This window comes from Xenopus laevis, chromosome 1S, assembly GCF_017654675.1.
Source record: "Xenopus laevis strain J_2021 chromosome 1S, Xenopus_laevis_v10.1, whole genome shotgun sequence".
Classification (NCBI taxonomy): Eukaryota; Metazoa; Chordata; class Amphibia; order Anura; family Pipidae; genus Xenopus; species Xenopus laevis.
This window is the reverse complement of record NC_054372.1, coordinates 79,782,806-79,802,210: the sequence shown is the minus strand read 5'-3', so window position 1 is coordinate 79,802,210 and position 19,405 is coordinate 79,782,806. Positions and strand designations below refer to the sequence as shown.

Genomic DNA, 19,405 nt, shown 5'->3' with positions numbered 1-19,405 from the left:
CTAGGACCTGGGGTGTTTGACAGAGCTGAATTCAGGGTGTGCAGTGCTTCTTTACATTGAGGAGTCCATAGTATAACCTTCCCTCTCTTCTGACTGGTTAGATCTGTAAAGGGTTTAACAATGTTAATTACTGTATGAATTTGCTATAGTAGTTAGCAGTCCCTAAGAATGCATGCACCTGTTTCTGGTATGGGGAATGGGCCATTTTGTACTGTAATAGCCTCTACCGTAGCAGGATCTGGACATTGTTGCCCCCCACCCACCCAATGTCCTAGATAGGGCACCTCTACCATAGCAAACTAGCACTTGTATGGCCTTAACATAAGACCTGCCTTTTGGATCCTATGTAAAACTTCCTGTAAGTGTTGAAGATGTTCCTCCCAAGTATTATTGTAGACAGCAATATCATCCAAGTAAGCCTGGACAAAGTTCTAGCACTCACTAATAAGGTAGTTCACCAGATGTTTACATATGACATGTGCATTCTTCATACCAAATGGCATGACTTTAAATTGAGACAAATGGGGTTATAAAGGCAGATTTAATTTGTGCCTCAGGGGTCAAAGGTATGTGGCAGTAACCCGACTGAAATCTAGTGGGTTTAGGTAGCAGGTTATCCAGAAGCTCATAAATCCTGAGCATTGGATACAGGAATAAACCTGGTGGGTCCCAGGCTCTTGTGGGCCTGCACCCTGTGCTTGTTTTTCCTGCCACAACCTCCCTTGTTTGGGCCGCTCACGGCAAAAACAGTGCACGTGTGCTTGCATGCATTCGCATATGCATGGGGCGGCACAGTGGGGGGGGGTGCAGCAGCAGAGGGGGGCCCCGGGCCCCCCAGTCTGATCCTGATTAGATACGCATTAGTCATTAGAATTGAGTTTCATGTAATCCACACAGATTCTAATACTCCCATCTTTTTAAGAAACCAACATTTCAGGGGCAGCCCATGGGCTGTGTGAGGGTACAATAACACCCATTTCCATGCATTTCATCAAGAATATGGTTGCATATGGTAACCTGCACTGATTCATGTATATGATAGGCCTGCCAGTGGATCAAAGGATTATTTCCTGTAAGGGCCTGGTATTCTGTTAATTTAGTGTAGCCTGAGTTGGTTGTGAAGAGGTATTTTTATCTTTGCAAGAAATCTTGAAGTTTCTCCTGTTTCTCCCAATATAGCTTGCTGGAGAGATGGTGTTTGTGGATCAGGAAGAAAATCAGGAATGGTGGATTTATTGGAATGCTCAAATGGCAAAAGGCTAAGCCTTTTGCCATTTGAGCATTCCAATAAATCCATTCCTGATTTAACCATGCCACCTCTATTATCAAAGGGTTTTATCATATTAATATGTACAGTTCTACATTGTTGTGGCGCATTTTGTGGGAAAATCACATAAGTTTGTCATAAAGCCAATGTGTTGCTACATAAGGGCATCTGGTCTAGTTTTTGTCCAGAACATATGTTATAACTGGCTCACCATTTCCTTGGTTTTCCCCTTCCCAGTATTCTTAGCAGGTCCAGAGGACCACAGACTTGATTCCCATACAGCAATTCAAAAGGTGAAAAACTAGTAGACTCTCATGGAACTTCCCTATATGCAAACAAGAGGTGTGGAAAGTAACATTCCCAGTCTTTCTCACCAGATTCCACAAATGTCTTTAACATAGTTTTCATTGGTTATATGGAGTGGAATGAATGGTTTTTACTCCACACCTTTACTCTGATGTGTTGTTGGATGTCATTCCATATGCATTGAAGAGTCTTGGACATAAACTGAGTGTCTGAAGCCTCAGGATATAGTAGAAGGTAATTTCTCACTTGGGAATCCAACTCTGGAAAACACTTGGATATGGGAATCAACAACTGACATAGCATCAGTTCACCTGAGAACAATGGCTTCTGAGTAATGGGTGGCATAGTCCACTACAGTTAATATATATATTGCCCACTAAAATCTATAGCCCCTCTGGAACGACACCTCTATGATAGGAAGGGGCTGTACTGTTGTTACTGCATTTTTCCAGCTCTCCCAATTCTTTAGCAAATATCACAGGAATGGCAGAAGTGTGCCACATCCTGGGAAATGCCTGGCCAATAAAAGTTTTTTGTTAACCTGTGTCAGGTTAATTTCCCTCCTTGGGAATTTCATGAGCAAAATGCAATAATTCCAGGTGATAAAGTTGGGGAACTACTAATTGTCAAGTGCCAACCCATGGTTGCCCAGGAGGTGCCTTGGTGACCCTATAATAACAGTTTTGTTTCCCAACCCTTTTTCTGATAGCCAGCAGTGCTGGGTGCTTTCGAGCATCTCCAAAAGCATTCAGTTTGTCATCTAAACATGAGTCTGTCAAGTTAGTGTCTGTGGTTACCTGTTCTGATGTGTTGTTGGATGTCATTCCTGAAGTTGTTGGGTAACTGCTTTGCACATATACTGTGGTGAGACTGCAGCAAATGTCTCTAATATCATTGCCCATCAATACTGGAGCAAGAAGATGATTGAGAATCCCAACTGTATGTTGGTCACTTAGTGCTACCAAAGCCTGGGAAAGACCTGCTAGAGTGTGTCCTATAGACCCATATCTCTTTTGAATTGCGACACCAAGATAGGTATTGGCCAGGAGACTTATACAGGTCATAGAAAGCCTAGTCCGGCTTTATGCCACACAAAAGCACAACAGTAAACCTAAGAAGGCTTTACATTAACCTGTCCATGGAACATGACAACAAAGGGAAAAGAGCCTTGCTGAGATTGGACATCACCAAGGCCTTTGATACAGTAGAGTGGCCATTCCTGTGGCAGGTGATGGACAAAATGGGGATTGGCCTGAGATTTCTGGTCCTCACACAACTTTTGTACTTCAAACCCTCTGCCCTGGTGGAAGTCAACGGCATACCTTCTCCACACCTTGCACTCGTGCGTGGGACGACACAGGGCTGCCCCTGTCCCCACTTTTGTTTGCTATGGCAATAGAGCCACTGAGAGTCATTATAAGGAAAGACCCGGAAATCATTGGCTAGAAAATCTGACCCATTCAGGAGAAAATACAACTCTACGCAGACGACTCCTTAGAATACCTAGCCGACTGTCACACATTGTGACAAACTAGCTAATACTCTTGAAACATTTGGAAACTACTCTGGCCTAAAGGTAATTCAAATCCACGCTGTTACCAGTGGATACTCAAGCAGATGCCCCCACATCCCATAGGCATGCACTGGCCATAGTATCATACTACATATAATATCATAATGCACAGGGTGGAATCAGTCTGATCAAGATGACTAATTGGGAAACTGGACAGACTAATGGGGCCATTTATCTGGGGCTCAGGCAGACCTAGATTAAGACTAGACATCCTTAAAAGATCTGCAGCCCACGGTGGGGCAGCCTTTACCTGACTTTTAACTATATTTCCTGGCCGCACGGTTAGCACACATCAAACCCTGGATCACCCCATACCCGCCCATCGACCACCAATCCTGCAAATGCTACTCAGATCACAGCCAAGCATAGCCTCTAGACCACCCCCTAATCCACTTGGGTAGGAAAATGTGGTCTCGCTCTCAACAAATATGCTCCTTTCAGGCAAAACATCCAGATACCCCCATCTGGGAAAACCTGTCACTCCAAGAGTTCGTACACATTGAAGCGACGAGGCCATGGACTAGCAAGGGCATAAAACTAGTAAGAGACATGTTCCTAGATAAGGCTTTCAAACCATTTGAAACACTCAGACAAGAGTTTAAGATCCCAGATACATCCTGGCTAATGTATAGACAGGTCAAACATACCTTTCAATCTGACCCCTTCAAATAGGAAAAACCCCTTTCTGCTGAATACTGGAACTACAGGACAATGCACATGATTTCAAGCCTGTACAGTGTGCTGAGATTTTGTAAATATGATAAAACCAGATCAAACCTTTTCACAGTATGGCAAAAGGACATCCCCACACGTAAGTGTAGCTCCCTGCTTCGTTAAGCCTAACCACAAAATGATTCAGAGAAACAGACGCCAATGCATCTACATAGAATGAACCCCCATCAATCCCCCACCTGTACCAGATGCAAATCAGCTCTGTGTTCCTTTATACATATGATGTGGGAATGTACCGCCTACACCAATACTGGCGAGAGGTCTTCAGAACAACCTCAAAGGCGGCAGCAGTACACCTACAGCCCTCCCATGAACTGGCCATACTAAGCACATGCGAAGACTCTCAGTATAACAAATGCCAATTGATAACCATACCTGTTCCAAGCCCATAGATGCATAACCATGCTTTGGAAAAAGGCAGACCCTCCAACCCACTAATTCTGGCTAAAAACAAATGAAATTGTACATTAACCGAATGCAATACCTGTTCACTAATACAGATGCAGCCACTTTGGTTTGTCTGTTTGACACAGAATAACTAAACACAGATATCCCATTTATCTCATTTAACACAGAAAACTGTGACACAACATCCCATCTAATTAAAGCATTCACCATTGTGAACAATGGTGCTTTGGTATGCTAATGAAAAGGTTAAATGCATTAAATGAGTTAAGATAACTTTAGATAACACAGTTTCTTCAATTAACTCTGAGTCATGACGCATTTAACTCACAAATCCAAGTGGCTTCATCTGTAGGTCAACCCCAGAAAAGTTTAAATCAGTGTGGGGTAACTGGCCCTCCCCCTAAGGTTACCAGGCACAAACTCAAGAAGGACCCCGGACCCCCATAATGCCACTAAGCAACAAAACAAGAAGCACAAGAACAGTTGGATAAGATTTTTAATGTACTGTTCACAACACTTTTGCAACTTGACATACATTAGGCCTTGTTCTCTTTTGTGTGATGGTTGTACTATACAGTTGTAACAATTGTAAAGCAAAGAATGACAGTGAATGCAAATGTATGTCAAGATATACACACAATAAAGGTTATGATGTTTAAAAAAAAAAAAAAACTTAACTGAGCCACTGAAATCTCCATCGTAGTACCTCCAGATAGAAGAATATTGAGTAGACTGTCCTGGAAGGACATCAGAGGTAGGGACCATGTGGGGTTCTACTAGGGAAATGTAGGCCCTAGAATCAAGAAATCAGTCAGTTTACCATTGAGGATTACTGGGATGATATGATTGGGACAAGAAAGTAGGTCAATCCAGTGGACTGCCAGAATGACATTCTCTTTTGGCTTGGGTAAAGGTTCCCCATGGGTGTGTTCTTGTACTGCTTGAATGGCCTATTCTTGAGCAACAGTTACTGGACGCACTGCTGGATTATTGGAGGCTCCAGGTGGTTTCAGACACTGTGTCTTAAGAGGAGTATTAGAACCACTCAGGGGCGTAACTACCGGGGGAGCAGGGGGTGCAACTGGGCCAGGGCCCGCACCCCCGCAGGGCCCCCCGGCAGATCGTGCGCGCTGCAGCCGGCTGCAACCGCAGAGAAAAGTCACACGGACGAGGGTGGGGGCGGGCCCGGCTGCACGGCCCACACCAGGGCCCGTCCCCACCTAGTTACGTTACTGGAACCACTATGGAAACAGTTACTGTTAAATTCATGATGTAGTTGTGGTGCTGGAAAGACAGGGCATGAAGTTGAAGAACCCGTTTGTGGTTTTGTTCCAGAATGGGGGGTCCCAACAGGTTAACTGTGAGAGGCATACTACTTCGCCCAAAGCCAACTTGGACCTATCCTTCCAAGCTGCTACCTCCAATGTTTTTGGAGAATAATCCTATATACATTTCCCTAATTTCTGTTGAACATTTTCCATGAACTGCTCTAGTAGGCACAATTGGCAAAGATCCTGCGTTGTCTGAACCTGGTTAGTGTTAACCCCATTTTGTGTTAACCTGTTCTCAGGTAAACACACCTTCCAGTCTAGCAGCCAATTACCTTACTTGATGTTTTACAGAAGGGAAGCACTACAAATGTCCACAAGTTTGAACGGTTGTAAGACATGTACCCTTGGGGGCTTCTAAATTTTGCCCAAAAAAGTTCTTGTATTGTTCATGGCTCTCAAATGCAGGATAGGATAGCAACAGTCATCTGTTGTCTAAGAGCATAGCAGCAAGCTTTAGAGGTGCAGGTCAGAGTTTATAATAGGTCTGTCAAAGTCCAAAACTTTAAAACAGGTGACTGGGTATTGGTCCTGAAAATAATGATTGGAGGGCTCAATACCTGGGCTATAACAAAGAGTTAATGAAACCCCAAACAAATAACATCAGCCTGTTTGTAAAAAAACATTTTGGGGGATCTCAGGCTGTTACATGAGGTTTGAGTGACTGTAATAAAATCTTACCCTGGTGGTCTAGTGGGGGGACGGCAGGGACGCCTGCCGCGCCGATCTGGTGCCGGTCTGTTAGGGCACGCGCGCACCTCTTCCTAGTTTTCTGCGCATGCGCGCTGACGTGATGACGCCGGGCGCAGTGGCGCGAAATTCAAACAGTATTTAAAGGGATTTCAGGTTGAATTCTGTGCCTGTGATAGGATTGTATTCCTGGTGCTCCTGAGCCTTGTGCTATTTGTCTGCTTCCTTCTGAACCTGTTTGATTCCTGTTTTGACCCCTGCCTGGCTATTTTGACTATTCTGACTTCTGGATCCTGACCTTGCCTGCTTACGACTACTCTTCTGTTTAACCCATTGATTGATCACCCCGTTTTGACCCTTTTGCCTGTTTGACGATCCTTGCTATCTGCCTGCCTCGACCCAGCCTGCCTGACTACGATTCTGCCTAATTCTTTGTACCGTGACCTTCGGCCCAAAAAGACTCTGCTAAACAGCCGTGCCCCTTTGCCAGCCAGAACATCTCGCCTTGTACCCCTCGTTAAGTCCAGGTGGCACCCAAGTAAGCTGAGGGCTCTTCCCGAAGCCCAATGGTAGTCACACTACTGGTGAAGCTGAGCCAAGACCAGGGTACTTGGCACCTGTTCTGGTACTGGGTGCCGGTCGTGACAGTGACACACTCCAGGAGACCGGCATGCGTTCCTACCTCTTTAGTGCAGGAGGGTTTCAACATGCATTTTGACATGGTGTGCACATGTGCAGTGATGTTGAAGTGGTGTCATAATGTTGCACAATGCTGATGTCACTTTGGAGCAAAAATTCAAAATATAAAGCATTTCTTGCAGTGATTCAATACCCAAGATTATATTTCTGGAGTTGGATTTCCTGCCTGTTCCTTACATTAAATCTTTGCTGCCAGATGTGCCATGTGCCAGTGAAATAGATAGAGAAGTTACCACCATTACTAAACCTGAGACTAAACTGCCAATATATGGGGCAGTAGTGTGTCAGGTAGAGGATGACCCAACTATGGTGAAATACAGTATCAGTTAAGGTATGCAGTTCTGAGATCTGACCTCACTGGTTCAGAACATCTTAAAGGACATGTAAAGCCTACATTTTCCAACTATGTATATACTGTAAGTTGGGCACATCTCCCCCACCCAAATTACATTATTTGTACTGCATACATCCCCTCCATTTGCCAGTGCCATTACATTTCCCAAAAACAAATAGCAGCTAACACCCGGGGGCCATTTTCCCTCTGACACATTATTAGTACATTTACAACAAACAACACATATGCTATGTAAAATTAATGCAATTAAAGTGTGCAGGCTGACACCTGCAGAATTTACTATGATGACAAGTCCTGCTTGGATTGAGCACTGTAATGGTTACTCTGAGCTCAGGAGAGGGTGTAAGGATTTAAAAGTAGGAGCAGAAAAATAAAGCTGAGTTTCTAAGGGAACCAGCAATGGTATCTTTTCATTGGCAAGAAATCCCAGTGATTATGGCACTTACAGCTATGCATGACTTTAGGTGTGGCGGTCAGGGGGTCACTAACTCAGTCTTTCACACACCTTGCACACAGGTTAGTCTAACAAGCCAGCACCCCAAACACAAACCAACACCCAGAAAATCTATCATTAACCGGCGATAGACACCTCATGTGACTATTCCCCTGCTCTCTCTCTAACAGGTAATAACTCACAATACACCAATGCATTAAACACTCTCTCACCATAGTCAGGGTTAGTTCCTACTACAAGTACTCCAGCAGCCAAAGGGTTAATCAGCATATACACAAAGTATTGTTTCCACTGATCATGCAGAGGGCTAAGGCTCACAGTTACACACTTTCGAGCTAGGTTTGTTTAGAGCATCAATGACAAACCTATTACATTTTATATTTAATATTAAAAAGGTATAACAGTGCATATTTGCAAAAAAGATGAGACATGCATTAAAAATACAATCAAAAACAAATAAGGGAAAACATAGAAACCTATACTTTTACCCAAAGATATAAAATTCCTGGTCTTGGAGGCAAGGGGAATCAAATGGGATAAACCTACAATATAAATTGGTCCTCCTAAGTAAATCCAAGGTTTAATCAGAAGAGCTGGAATACAAGGAGGCATAGCCTAGCAGGACACAGATTGAGTTTTGTATGACTTCTTGTAGGAACTCTTGTAAGGAGTCCATAGATACCAAACATTAATACTGTGTCACCTGCCCCTGCCTAGCTATTCCCATTTTATAAACCAAGAGCCAAACCTTCTCATGATTGTACTCTTTTAGAAGCAAGTGTGGCATTTAATCCATAAGCAGTTTCTTATAGCGTTGGTACAACAGGTATGGATTCTGGGCTAATAAACGTGTTTTAGTATAGGTTATAGTGTGACCTCTACTTCACCTCTTATCAGCCAGGGCTTGGAGTAGGGCATCACAGGCTGTGACCCCCTTTACACATGGTTTATGTCAGACCCAAGTGAAGAAAGGCCTGTTACTTATCTGCTTTTGGTAAAGATATGTTTTTTTCATGATTACTTGGCCTGTTTTATTAACTCTTACAGGCTTGAATCATGACACCCAGTCTTCCCCATCCTTGTTTACTACCTTTTTATGTATAGTTCTCAGAATGTTATTTAACACATACATTTGGAAATGGTACACAGAATTGAGCTAATTTATTGTTCTTTTGTTGTTCTGGACATGAAAATAACATTTAAGATGTATTTAGGTACAGTTTACCCAGTGGCGGAACTACCGGGGGAGCAGGGGGTGCGAGCGGGCCAGGGCCCGCACCCCCTAAGGGCCCCCCGGCAGTCCATTCGCCGCTGAAAATACGGCCAAATGCGGCCGTACGGAGGGGGGCGGGGCCCGGCTGCGCATCACGCACCAGTGCCCTCCCCCCTCTAGGATCGCTACTGAGTATACCAGTGCTTGTAAACATTTGGAACAGTTCTAAAACAGACCCACTGATCCCCACCACACCACCTCATAACATATTGTGGCCATAAGCATTCCACAACACCTGCTTTTAATGACAGCCACAGTGAGACTCATCATTTTGTGACAGACAGTGTGGCTTTAAGGATTTCTTGCTACATTTTGACTCTGTGCTGTAGCTTGTGACAGCTGTTTTTCTTGGCTGTGTGCACAAAAAAAATCTTCTGTACACACTTTCTAAACCTGTATGCACACTTTTAAAAAACAGTGTGCACAAGTCAAAAATTATGTGTTCTCATTCCAAATTCTTTGTGTGTACCACAGTTTATTGTGTGCGCTGGCTCCATAATTTGTGTACAATTGCACAGCTTAGGGAACATTGATTACCATAGTTTTTTTACACGAAAATAAGCCCCTAAGTTTGCTTATATTCAGTAACCCATAGAAACAAATTAGCAGGTACTGTTCACTTGCTTAAAAGCATATATATTCTTGTTTGCTATAGTTTACTGTTTGTAGGCAAACTTAGTTCATTTTTTATATAAGGGTAGAGGGAGCCAGCAGGAACATGGAACTTCTAAGTGACTACCTGGGAAGAGTCCTATGAAAAAGTGGTACTGTTATGAATTATTAAATGGTGGCTCAAGGGGAAAGATGTCAAAGGAATATATTTACAGATATGCATGTAATAACACAAACTCATTACATTATCAGTTATAAAAAATGTATGAAAAGAGGAAGGCTGTAGATTAAACAGATTGATATAAGTGGCAGATTAAGCACTTTTCAGAAATATAGAGTGTATAAATAAATGTGTAGCTTTGAAACTGTATGTTTTTTTTCTTAGATGCCTCTGAGTATTCAGCAGTACACAGTGAGATTAAATTACAAAATGTTTTACTATATTCCTGACCCAAACCATACAGTACATATTACACACATAAAGAAAAGCATATACAGTAATAAAAAGTACTGCAATATACTCCCTGGTGGGAGTTGATAGGCCCCCTGACATTTGCGAGGTGAGTTTGTTTTTCCCACTATTTGAATTTCTTAGCATTTCATCTGTTTCCCAAACTCACAGGTAACAACCAGCTCTCTCAAAGCTGCTACAAATTGTTCTGTGAATTCTTCATTATGTTATATATTTCAGCAACTACATTTACTCTTGGCATGAAAAAGTTCTTTATAGCAGAAAGTGCAGTTTAATAAGTCTTATCAGGTAATGGTAATGTATAGAATATACGCTGTCCCTCTGCTCCCAGGCAGTGAATAAGTAAAGCACGCTTTCTAGCAGCAGAAATCTCCCCTTGGTCAGTAGCAATAATGTAATTTTCAAACATGCGGATCCAAGCAGTAAAAGGTATGGTAGGCTCACCAGGGTTTGGGAGAAAAGGTGCAGGCTGCTGCAGAGGTAGAAGAGACATCTTGTTGCCAATTTGTTATGTTTTGGTAGCCGAGGATGAGTAGAGTATAACAGTGCTTTCTTAGCAGGCTCATGCAGCCATTACACAACAGTAAGCAATGCTAACACCACAAGCTGTATAGAAAGTATGCACAGTATAAGTCTTGAGCACAGTAACATCTACAGGCCATTTGTATAAACACCACACCTTTTAATTATGCATTTCAACCCCATGTCCACAGTGGAACCCTGAATGTCCGCCCTTGTCCTTTACAGATTAGACAAATGTGTTTGTGTAAAGGAGTAGAAGGTAAAATTGGGATGGCTATCTATGGGAATTTGCATATTTTGCACATAATGTATGGTTTAACAATAACGCACTTTATTGATTGGTTGTGGGAAGGAGATTGATAGATACACTCTTTATTGCACATAATTCAAATTGTAAATAGTATATAATTATATATTATGTGATTTTTTTTGTGAATATATTTACAATAACATGCACTTTACATAGTTACATAGTTAGATTGGGTTGAAAAAAGACAAAGTCTATCAAGTTCAACCCCTCCAAATGAAAATCCAGCATCCATACACACACCCCTCCCTACTTTTAATTAGATTCTACATACCCATAACTATACTAACTATAGAGCTTAGTATCCCAATAGCCTATGATATTATGTCTGTCTAAAAAATCATCCAAGCCATTCTTAAAGGCATTAACTGAATCAGCCATCACAACATCACCCGGCAGTGCATTCCACAACCTCACTGTCCTGACTGTGAAGAACCACCTATGTTGCTTCAAATGAAAGTTCTTTTCTTCTAGTCTAAAGGGGTGGCCTCTGGTACGGTGATCCACTTTATGGGTAAAAAGGTCCCTGCTATTTGTCTATAATGTCCTCTAATGTAATCATGTCCCCTCGCAAGCGCCTTTTTTCCAGAGAAAACAACCCCAACCTTGACAGTCTACCCTCATAATTTAAGTCTTCCATCCCTCTAACCAATTTAGTTGCACGTATCTGCACTCTCTCCAGCTCATTTATATCCCTCTTAAGGACTGGAGTCCAAAACTGCACTGCATACTCCAGATGAGGCCTTACCAGGGACCTATAAAGAGGCATAATTATGTTTTCATCCCTTGAATTAATGCCCTTTTTTATGCAAGACAGACTTTATTTGCTTTAGTAGCCACAGAATGACACTGCCCAGAATTAGACAACGTGTTATCTACAAAGACCCCTAGATCCTTCTCATTTAAGGAAACTCCCACCACACTGCTATTTAGTGTATAACTTGCATTTATATTATTTTTGCCAAAGTGCATAACCTTGCATTTATCAACATTGAACCTCATTTTCCAGTCTGCTGCCCAGATTTCCAATTTAGACAAATCACTCTGCAAAGTGGCCGCATCCTGCATGGAACCTATAGTTCTGCACAATTTAGTATCATCTGCAAAAATAGAAACAGTACCTTCAATGCCCACCTCCAGGTCATTAATAAACAAGTTGAAAAGCAAGGGACCTAGTACAGAGCCCTGGGGTACTCCACTAACAACACTGGTCCAATTAGAAAATGTTCCATTTACCACCACTCTCTGTAGTCTATGTTTTAGCCAGTTCTCTATCCAGGTACAAATGTTCCAGGCCAACATTCCTTCATTGCACCAGTAACCTTTTGTGTGGCACTGTATCAAATGCTTTAGCAAAGTCTAAGTAAATGACATCCACTGCCATCCCAGAATCGAGGTCTCTACTTACCTTCTCGTAAAAAGAAATTAAGTTAGTCTGACAAGATCTATTATGCATAAAAACCATGCTGGCACAAACTCATAGTATTATGATTTGCTATGAAGTCCAATATCTTATCCTTTATTAACCCTTCGAAAAGCTTTCCTACCACTGATGTCAGACTGACTAGCCTATAATTTTGAGGCTGAGAACGGGATCCTTTTTTGAATAGAGGCACCACATTAGCAATTCGCCAGTCTCTCGGCACTATGCCAGATCTCAATAAATCCTGAAAAATTAAGTAAAGAGGTTTGGCAATCACAGAGCTAAGCTCGCTAATTACCATGGGATGAATACCATCTGGCCCTTCACCTTTGTTAATCTTAACATGTTCTAGTCTCTTTTGAATTTCTTCATGTGTGAACCATGCATCATTAGTTGTATTACTAGAATTGGTACTATTAAGAAGGAAACCTTCCCTTACTGGTTCCTCATTTGTGTAGACAGATGAAAAATATGAGTTCAGAATCTGCGATAATTTTGGATTTTTTTTACTGCTTGCTGCAATATCCTTTTCTATATCAATTTTAGCTTGCCTTATAGCTTCTTTGCATGATTTATTGGCCTCCTTGTACCTTATAGATGATTCGGATGTCCCAGCTAACTTGAAAGCCTTAAAAGCACGTATTTTCTTACTCACCTCAACACCAACGCTTCTATTGAACCAAAACGTTTTTGCTTTGCAACAACGTTCCTTGCTTACAAGTGGAATATACTGACAAGTATATTTATGAAGCAGCATTTTAAAGACTACTTATTTTTGTTCCATGTTTAACCCTGTGAAAAGCATTTCCCACTTAATATGTTGCAAAGATGCCCTTATACTGTCAAAGTTTACAGAAGGCTCTGGTAGAAGATGTTTTACTGCACAAACAAATGAAACAGTATAATATATTTTTGTGATACATAGAAGAATTGAAATTTGGAAAATGCTAGGTTTTTTTCTGCATATTCTTTGCTGTAAAGTAGTCAAGACCAGGGAGGAAGCTTAAAGAGATACTGACACCTGAAATTAAACTTTTTTTTACATCTATTATAATATTGGCTTTGCAAGCTACTTCTAACTTTGCCATAAAGTATTTGCATGATGCTTTTACATTACCTGTCTGATCCCCCATGTTCCTGTATGAGGGGGCTGCCATATTTGTGCAGCAGGAGTCCGGTAGCATTAGAAACTGTAACTAACAGGCTGAGATGGGACAGTCAGGTTGGCAAAGTCAGAGTGTCAGAGAGTCAGGCTTAGGAACTTCAACTAACAATTATATACAAAAACAAACCTCTCAGCACAAAATGATCAACATGACCTATAGGTAAGATTTAATGTACATTCATATGCTAAAATTCATTTTTTAGTGTCAGTATCACTTTAAGGTAGAAGTACAGGTTCGTGGTATCTGAAAGGGTCAGGCGAAATCATGGTCAAGTTCAGGCAAAACATTCAGGGAGGTTGCGAGGATCAGAATCAAGGTCAGACAGTAGTCAAGAAACCAGGAAATAGCAGAGTAGTAATTTAGGGAACCCAGGATAATGCAGGAATTCCTATACTTGGGCATTGAACCGCGTCCTTGGCGTCCTCATAGTTACATAGTTACATAGTTAAATTGGGTTCAAAAGAGAAAAAAGTCCATCAAGTTCAACCCCTCCAAATGAAAACCCAGCATCCATACACACACCCCTCCCTACTTTTAATTAAAATTCTATATACCCATACCTATACTAACTATAGAGTTTAGTATCACAATAGCCTTTGATATTATGTCTGTCCAAAAAATCATCCAAGCCATTCTTAAAGGCATTAACTGAATCAGCCATCACAACATCACCCGGCAGTGCATTCCACAACCTCACTGTCCTGACTGTGAAGAACCCTCTACGTTGCTTCAAATGAAAGTTCTTTTCTTCTAGTCTAAAGGGGTGTCCTTTGGTACGGTGATCCCCTTTATGGGTAAAAAGGTCCCCTGCCATTTGTCTATAATGTCCTCTAATGTACTTGTAAAGTGTAATCATGTCCCCTCGCAAGCGCCTTTTTTCCAGAGAAAACAACCCCAACCTTGACAGTCTAACCTCATAATTTAAGTCTTCCGTCCCTCTAACCAATTTAGTTGCACGTCTCTGCACTCTCTCCAGCTCATTTATATCCCTCTTCAGGACTGGAGTCCAAAACTGAACTGAATACTCCAGATGAGGCCTTACCAGGGACCTATAAAGAGGCATAATTATGTTTTCATCCCTTGAGTTGATGCCCTTTTTTATGCAAGACAGAACTTTATTTGAAATATTCGAAATTTGGCACCGGTTTGTGACGTCATCACGCCTGCGTCCCGATGCTGGCGTCACTACGCCGTTGCAACCCACATGGGACAGATGGGCGCCGCCATCTTGGATCCTTTGTCGCTGGGTAAGGATGCGCCACCCGGCGCTCGTGACCACAATAGAGACTGCTCCTAGAGAAGGATTTAACCCTTGCAAAGTTGCTAGCCAAATTGAAACAGCAGTGGCAGAGGCTTAAACTCTCAGTCAAGGAACTGCTGCAAATGTACAGATTGTGAATTCAACACTGTGGCCTAATAATGCACAGTCAAGGCAAAATACAGTGCTAAGGAAAGGGATTCATCTACACTGCAAAACCATGCAGCAAATACAAATAAAAAATACTGCTTTTGCTGTGGTTCAACACAACACACTGCAAATTATGCTACATGTCCTGCAAAAGCTATATAGTGCCGCAAATGCAAATAAGTACGACATTTTGCTAAGATCTGCTGCAGTTCTGTTACGGTATTAAGTCTGGATAAAGCTGATACATTTATTCCAGACAAGTTTTTATGCACTGTCAGTGTCAATACTGCTTCTGCTGACAAGGGACACTCCATTAACCTGATGCTTGATACAGGTTCAGCTATTTCTATACTACCAGAGGATATTTTCTTGAAATACTTTGCAAACGTCCGCTTGTTGCACCTGCCCTGAAACTGGTCAGTTACTTAAAGGATCCAATCCCTGTGCTTGGTTGCTTGCCAATGACTGTACAATTTGAATCAAATACTGCAAAATGTGACTTTGTGAATAAGGGTACTGCTATACTTGGAAGGGATCTCTTGCTGCATTAATCCTACAATTATTTGATGGTCTCATTACTAAGTCACCAGTGCCTGCCACACAGCCAGTGTCTAAAATTTCACCGAAAAGCAACGCTTCACTGGGCTGTGCAAAGAACTTTGTACAAGTTGAGACCAGATGTAAATCCAGTATAATTTCCTGATTCAGCAAGGGGAAAACTTGCTATTGATATTGTGGATCTTTTTACAGATGCTCCTTTAGATTGCAGATTTGATATAACCTTGATAGTAAATGGCCAGAAATTGCATTTGTTTCTCATATAACATCAGCTACAGTAATCACATTTCTGTCTACAGTCTTTAGCAGAGAAGGTAAACCAAAGAAGTTAATATCAGACAACGGATCACAGTTTGTCTCACCTGAGTTTGAATTCTTTCTGAGAGAGAGGAATATTGTGCATAGGAAATCTTCAGTGTATTACCCACAAGCAAATGGAGAAATCAACCGATTCAACAGAATTCTGAAGGAAGCACTACAGACAGCAAATCTTACTGGGAAAGTATTTACAACAGAGTTCCTACATAACTACAGAGCAAATCGCCATGCAACAACCCAATCATCTCCAGCTGGATTATTACATGGCAGACAGATGCGCACTTAGTTACATGTTGCAGACATCACACTTCCACAAAATACTGTGCCTACAAAATCATCTACTGCTGACATTGTGAAACGTCAACAAGCCAAATGCAAGGCTTATACTGACAGAAAATGTGGTGCCAGAAAAGTACACTTTCAGCCTGGATTTTTAGTCAGAATTAAAAAACCAGGAATACTGAAACAGGGACAATCTAAATTTACTACACCACTTGAAATGAGACGCGAGCGAGGACCATAAACATCTGAACTGTCTGATGGACGCATATGGAATGCAAGTCGTCTTGTTCCTGTTAGATATGACTTTGGAGAAGCTCCATTTGATGAAGGACATTTCCTACTCCTGATGTCAACTGCAATAGGCCTGAAAAAAGTGAACCTATAAGGTGTACTGAGAGAATCAGAAAAACAACCTGCATGGACCAAGGACTTTGTGATGTGAAGAATGTATAATATTGTTTTAAAATGCATATTCTTTAATTGTTGCTGTTTATAATAGTTGTCCAAATTCTTTCCTACTATAGGGGGAATATGTGGTGTTTATACAAATGGCCTGTAAGATGTCACTGTGTACAGTGCATACTTTCTATACAGCTTGTGGTGTTAGAGTTGCTTACTGTTGTGTGATGGCTGCATGAGCATGCTAATAAAGCACTGTTATACTCTACTCATCCTCGGCTACGTAAACATAACAAAAGACTCCCTTTCAATTTAGTAACCAATATCTCACAATAACATACTGTAGGTCTAAATATTCTCACTGTGCACAATACTAAATCAAAACAGCAACATCTTTAAAATGTTTACACTAAAAGGAATAAAACTAATTCTGTAGTAGTTTTGTCCTTGGAACAGCTGATCCCCCTCAAGATTCCTTCTATAAAGAAAGTGTATATCATCTTGAGTAACAGTAACCCTTTTATTGTCTATCACTATTCAATGTCTTGCTAAATACCATTGTGGCCCCCATGGCCCACTGAAAAGGCAGTCCTGCAGTGCTCACAAAAGGCATTTGAAGAACCTTGCCTTTACTTCTGACGAAATCTGGTTTTTCTCAATTATCTCTGAACAGGCAAAGCTATTTACCTTTGATATTTTCCACTAAAAAAGCAATAAAACCAATTGAATTTCTTATCAACAAAAAAATTGCATTATCTGCCCCATTTTGTGACCCTTGTTAGCACAAAAAAGGGAATCTCTGACAGAGTAAAGCATTAGCCTAGAACTAAATATAAATCTTTGGTTAATTTCTCCAGTTGTTAAGTGTGGGTCCATACATGTTGAAAAATCTTGTCCTACTTTGTTTTACTATGCATGCCATTTTTATGTTATAGTCCTTGTGGATGGAAACCCCCTAGAAGAGCTATTCTCTTAGCTCTTTTAGGCAGAAACCTAGTTATCAAGATTATCTGATATACAGTACAAATCAAATTGTTGGCTTATAGAGATAGTGACCACTTCCTATCACACTTTACTATAGTGATTGACAATTGGTGGTTCTTCCTCTTTGGTCTCCATCTTCCATCTCAGGTGTCTGGGGGGGCTGGTGTCATCAAGACCCAGTAAAGAGTTTTGCCCTAAGGGAACCAACCCCTTACAGAAAATCAGGGAACAGGTATCCCATGTACAATATAGTTATATACAGGACTAGTTTTGTCAGGCGTGCTTTCTAGGTACGAAGATAGTAATGCAAGCTTGTGCTCCTCCAAAGGATTGTAGCTATGCATTACAAGCTTATAGTGAAGAGATCACAGTTCTGAAAGGATTCACGCTTAGGAAATTACTCCCTGAATGGTTTGCACTGGACAGGATCCAGCCACTAGCTGTTAGCCTTAAAGGCGAACTAAACCCTAAACTTAAAAACCTCCTCCCCCCAGCCTTAGTGTTACCCCAGGCAAATGCCCCTAATGTTTTACTTACCCCACGGTGCAGATTCAGGCATCAGAGTTCACGGGTGCCATCTTCAGCCGCTTCAGTAATCTTCGGAATGAGGCCAGCGTTTTTGCAATTATTCTGTGTTTCTGCGCATGCACAGTTGTTGCAAAACAGAAGATTGCTCCAACTGTGCATGCACCGCCACACTGGGGGGAGGAGGGAGGGGGGTCTATGTAGGGTAGGGGGGTAGGGGTTTTTTAATTTTAAGGTTGAATTCTCCTTTAAAGGGGTAATTCTACAGTTGCTCTTAGGAACCTCTTGAGGACATTAGTATCCAGGACAACAGCTACCAAGCCTGCCACAGAACCCTGCTCTACCCATGAATGCATCTGTATAGTAATACCTCATTGATCTGTGAGTATTAACCTTGTGATGTGGTTTTAATAAAACCAAGTTGCAAGAAACTCTGTTTTTCCTGTTTTTACACAGCAGCAGAAAGGTGGACCCCAGCCTTCTGCCTTGCTCTTTTCGTTCCTGTCAAGAATATTGCCCCTTGTTGCAGACTTTCAGCAGAAATCCATTTATAAATCTATTTATTTTCCTTCTTTCCAATTTTTCAGTACTAAATCAATAGGCAAAAACTGGCTACTTTTAGAAGTGTTGCTGTGTCAACAGCCAACGTGTTCATAATTTAAAGGAAGGAAGCAATGATCAAAGAGTCCTCCTGTGAAGGATCTGGTCTCAGCAAAACACATCAGGTCTGATGTCACTTCCAGGCATGGAGGGGTGGAACACAGCTTTGATATATACTGTACGAAGGAAGGGGGACATATGCAACTCCATTAGGCTAAAGCCAGACAAGAAATTTCCAGATAACCCACACCATATCACTTAGCAACCAATCAACAATTACATTTCAAAAGTCACCTACAAATTAGAAAACAAAAGCAAAGATCTGATTGGTTGCTATAGGCAACATCACCGGCTATATTTAAGGAATGCTTTTGGGGTATGTGACAAGCTAAGGGTTTGTAAGAAGTTCATTTTATCAGTGCATGGTAAATTAATGCTATGCTTTTAAATAATTGTCCTCTTAGAATAGTTGAGGTTACAATGATAAATTACCTATGTAGGCAGTATACAGGTATGAGATCCGTTGTCCAGAAACCTCTTATCCAGGAATCTTCGAATTACGAGAAAGAGCCATATCCCATAGACTTTATTATAATCAAATAAGACAAATTTTGATTTCAGCTTTCACTGTAATAAAAAAAACAGTACCTTGTACCTGGTCCCAACTAAGATGCAATTAATCCTTATTGGATGCAAAACAATCGTATTGGGTCTATTTATTATTTAGATTGTTAAGTAGATTTA

General features: G+C 41.4%; 1 protein-coding gene across 21 annotated transcripts in view; it reads left to right on the top strand.

The window, feature by feature from the left end:
• Positions 1-19,405, top strand: part of adgrl3.S (adhesion G protein-coupled receptor L3 S homeolog) — a 1,276,319-nt gene that overhangs the window by 690,272 nt on the left and 566,642 nt on the right. The window lies entirely within an intron of this gene.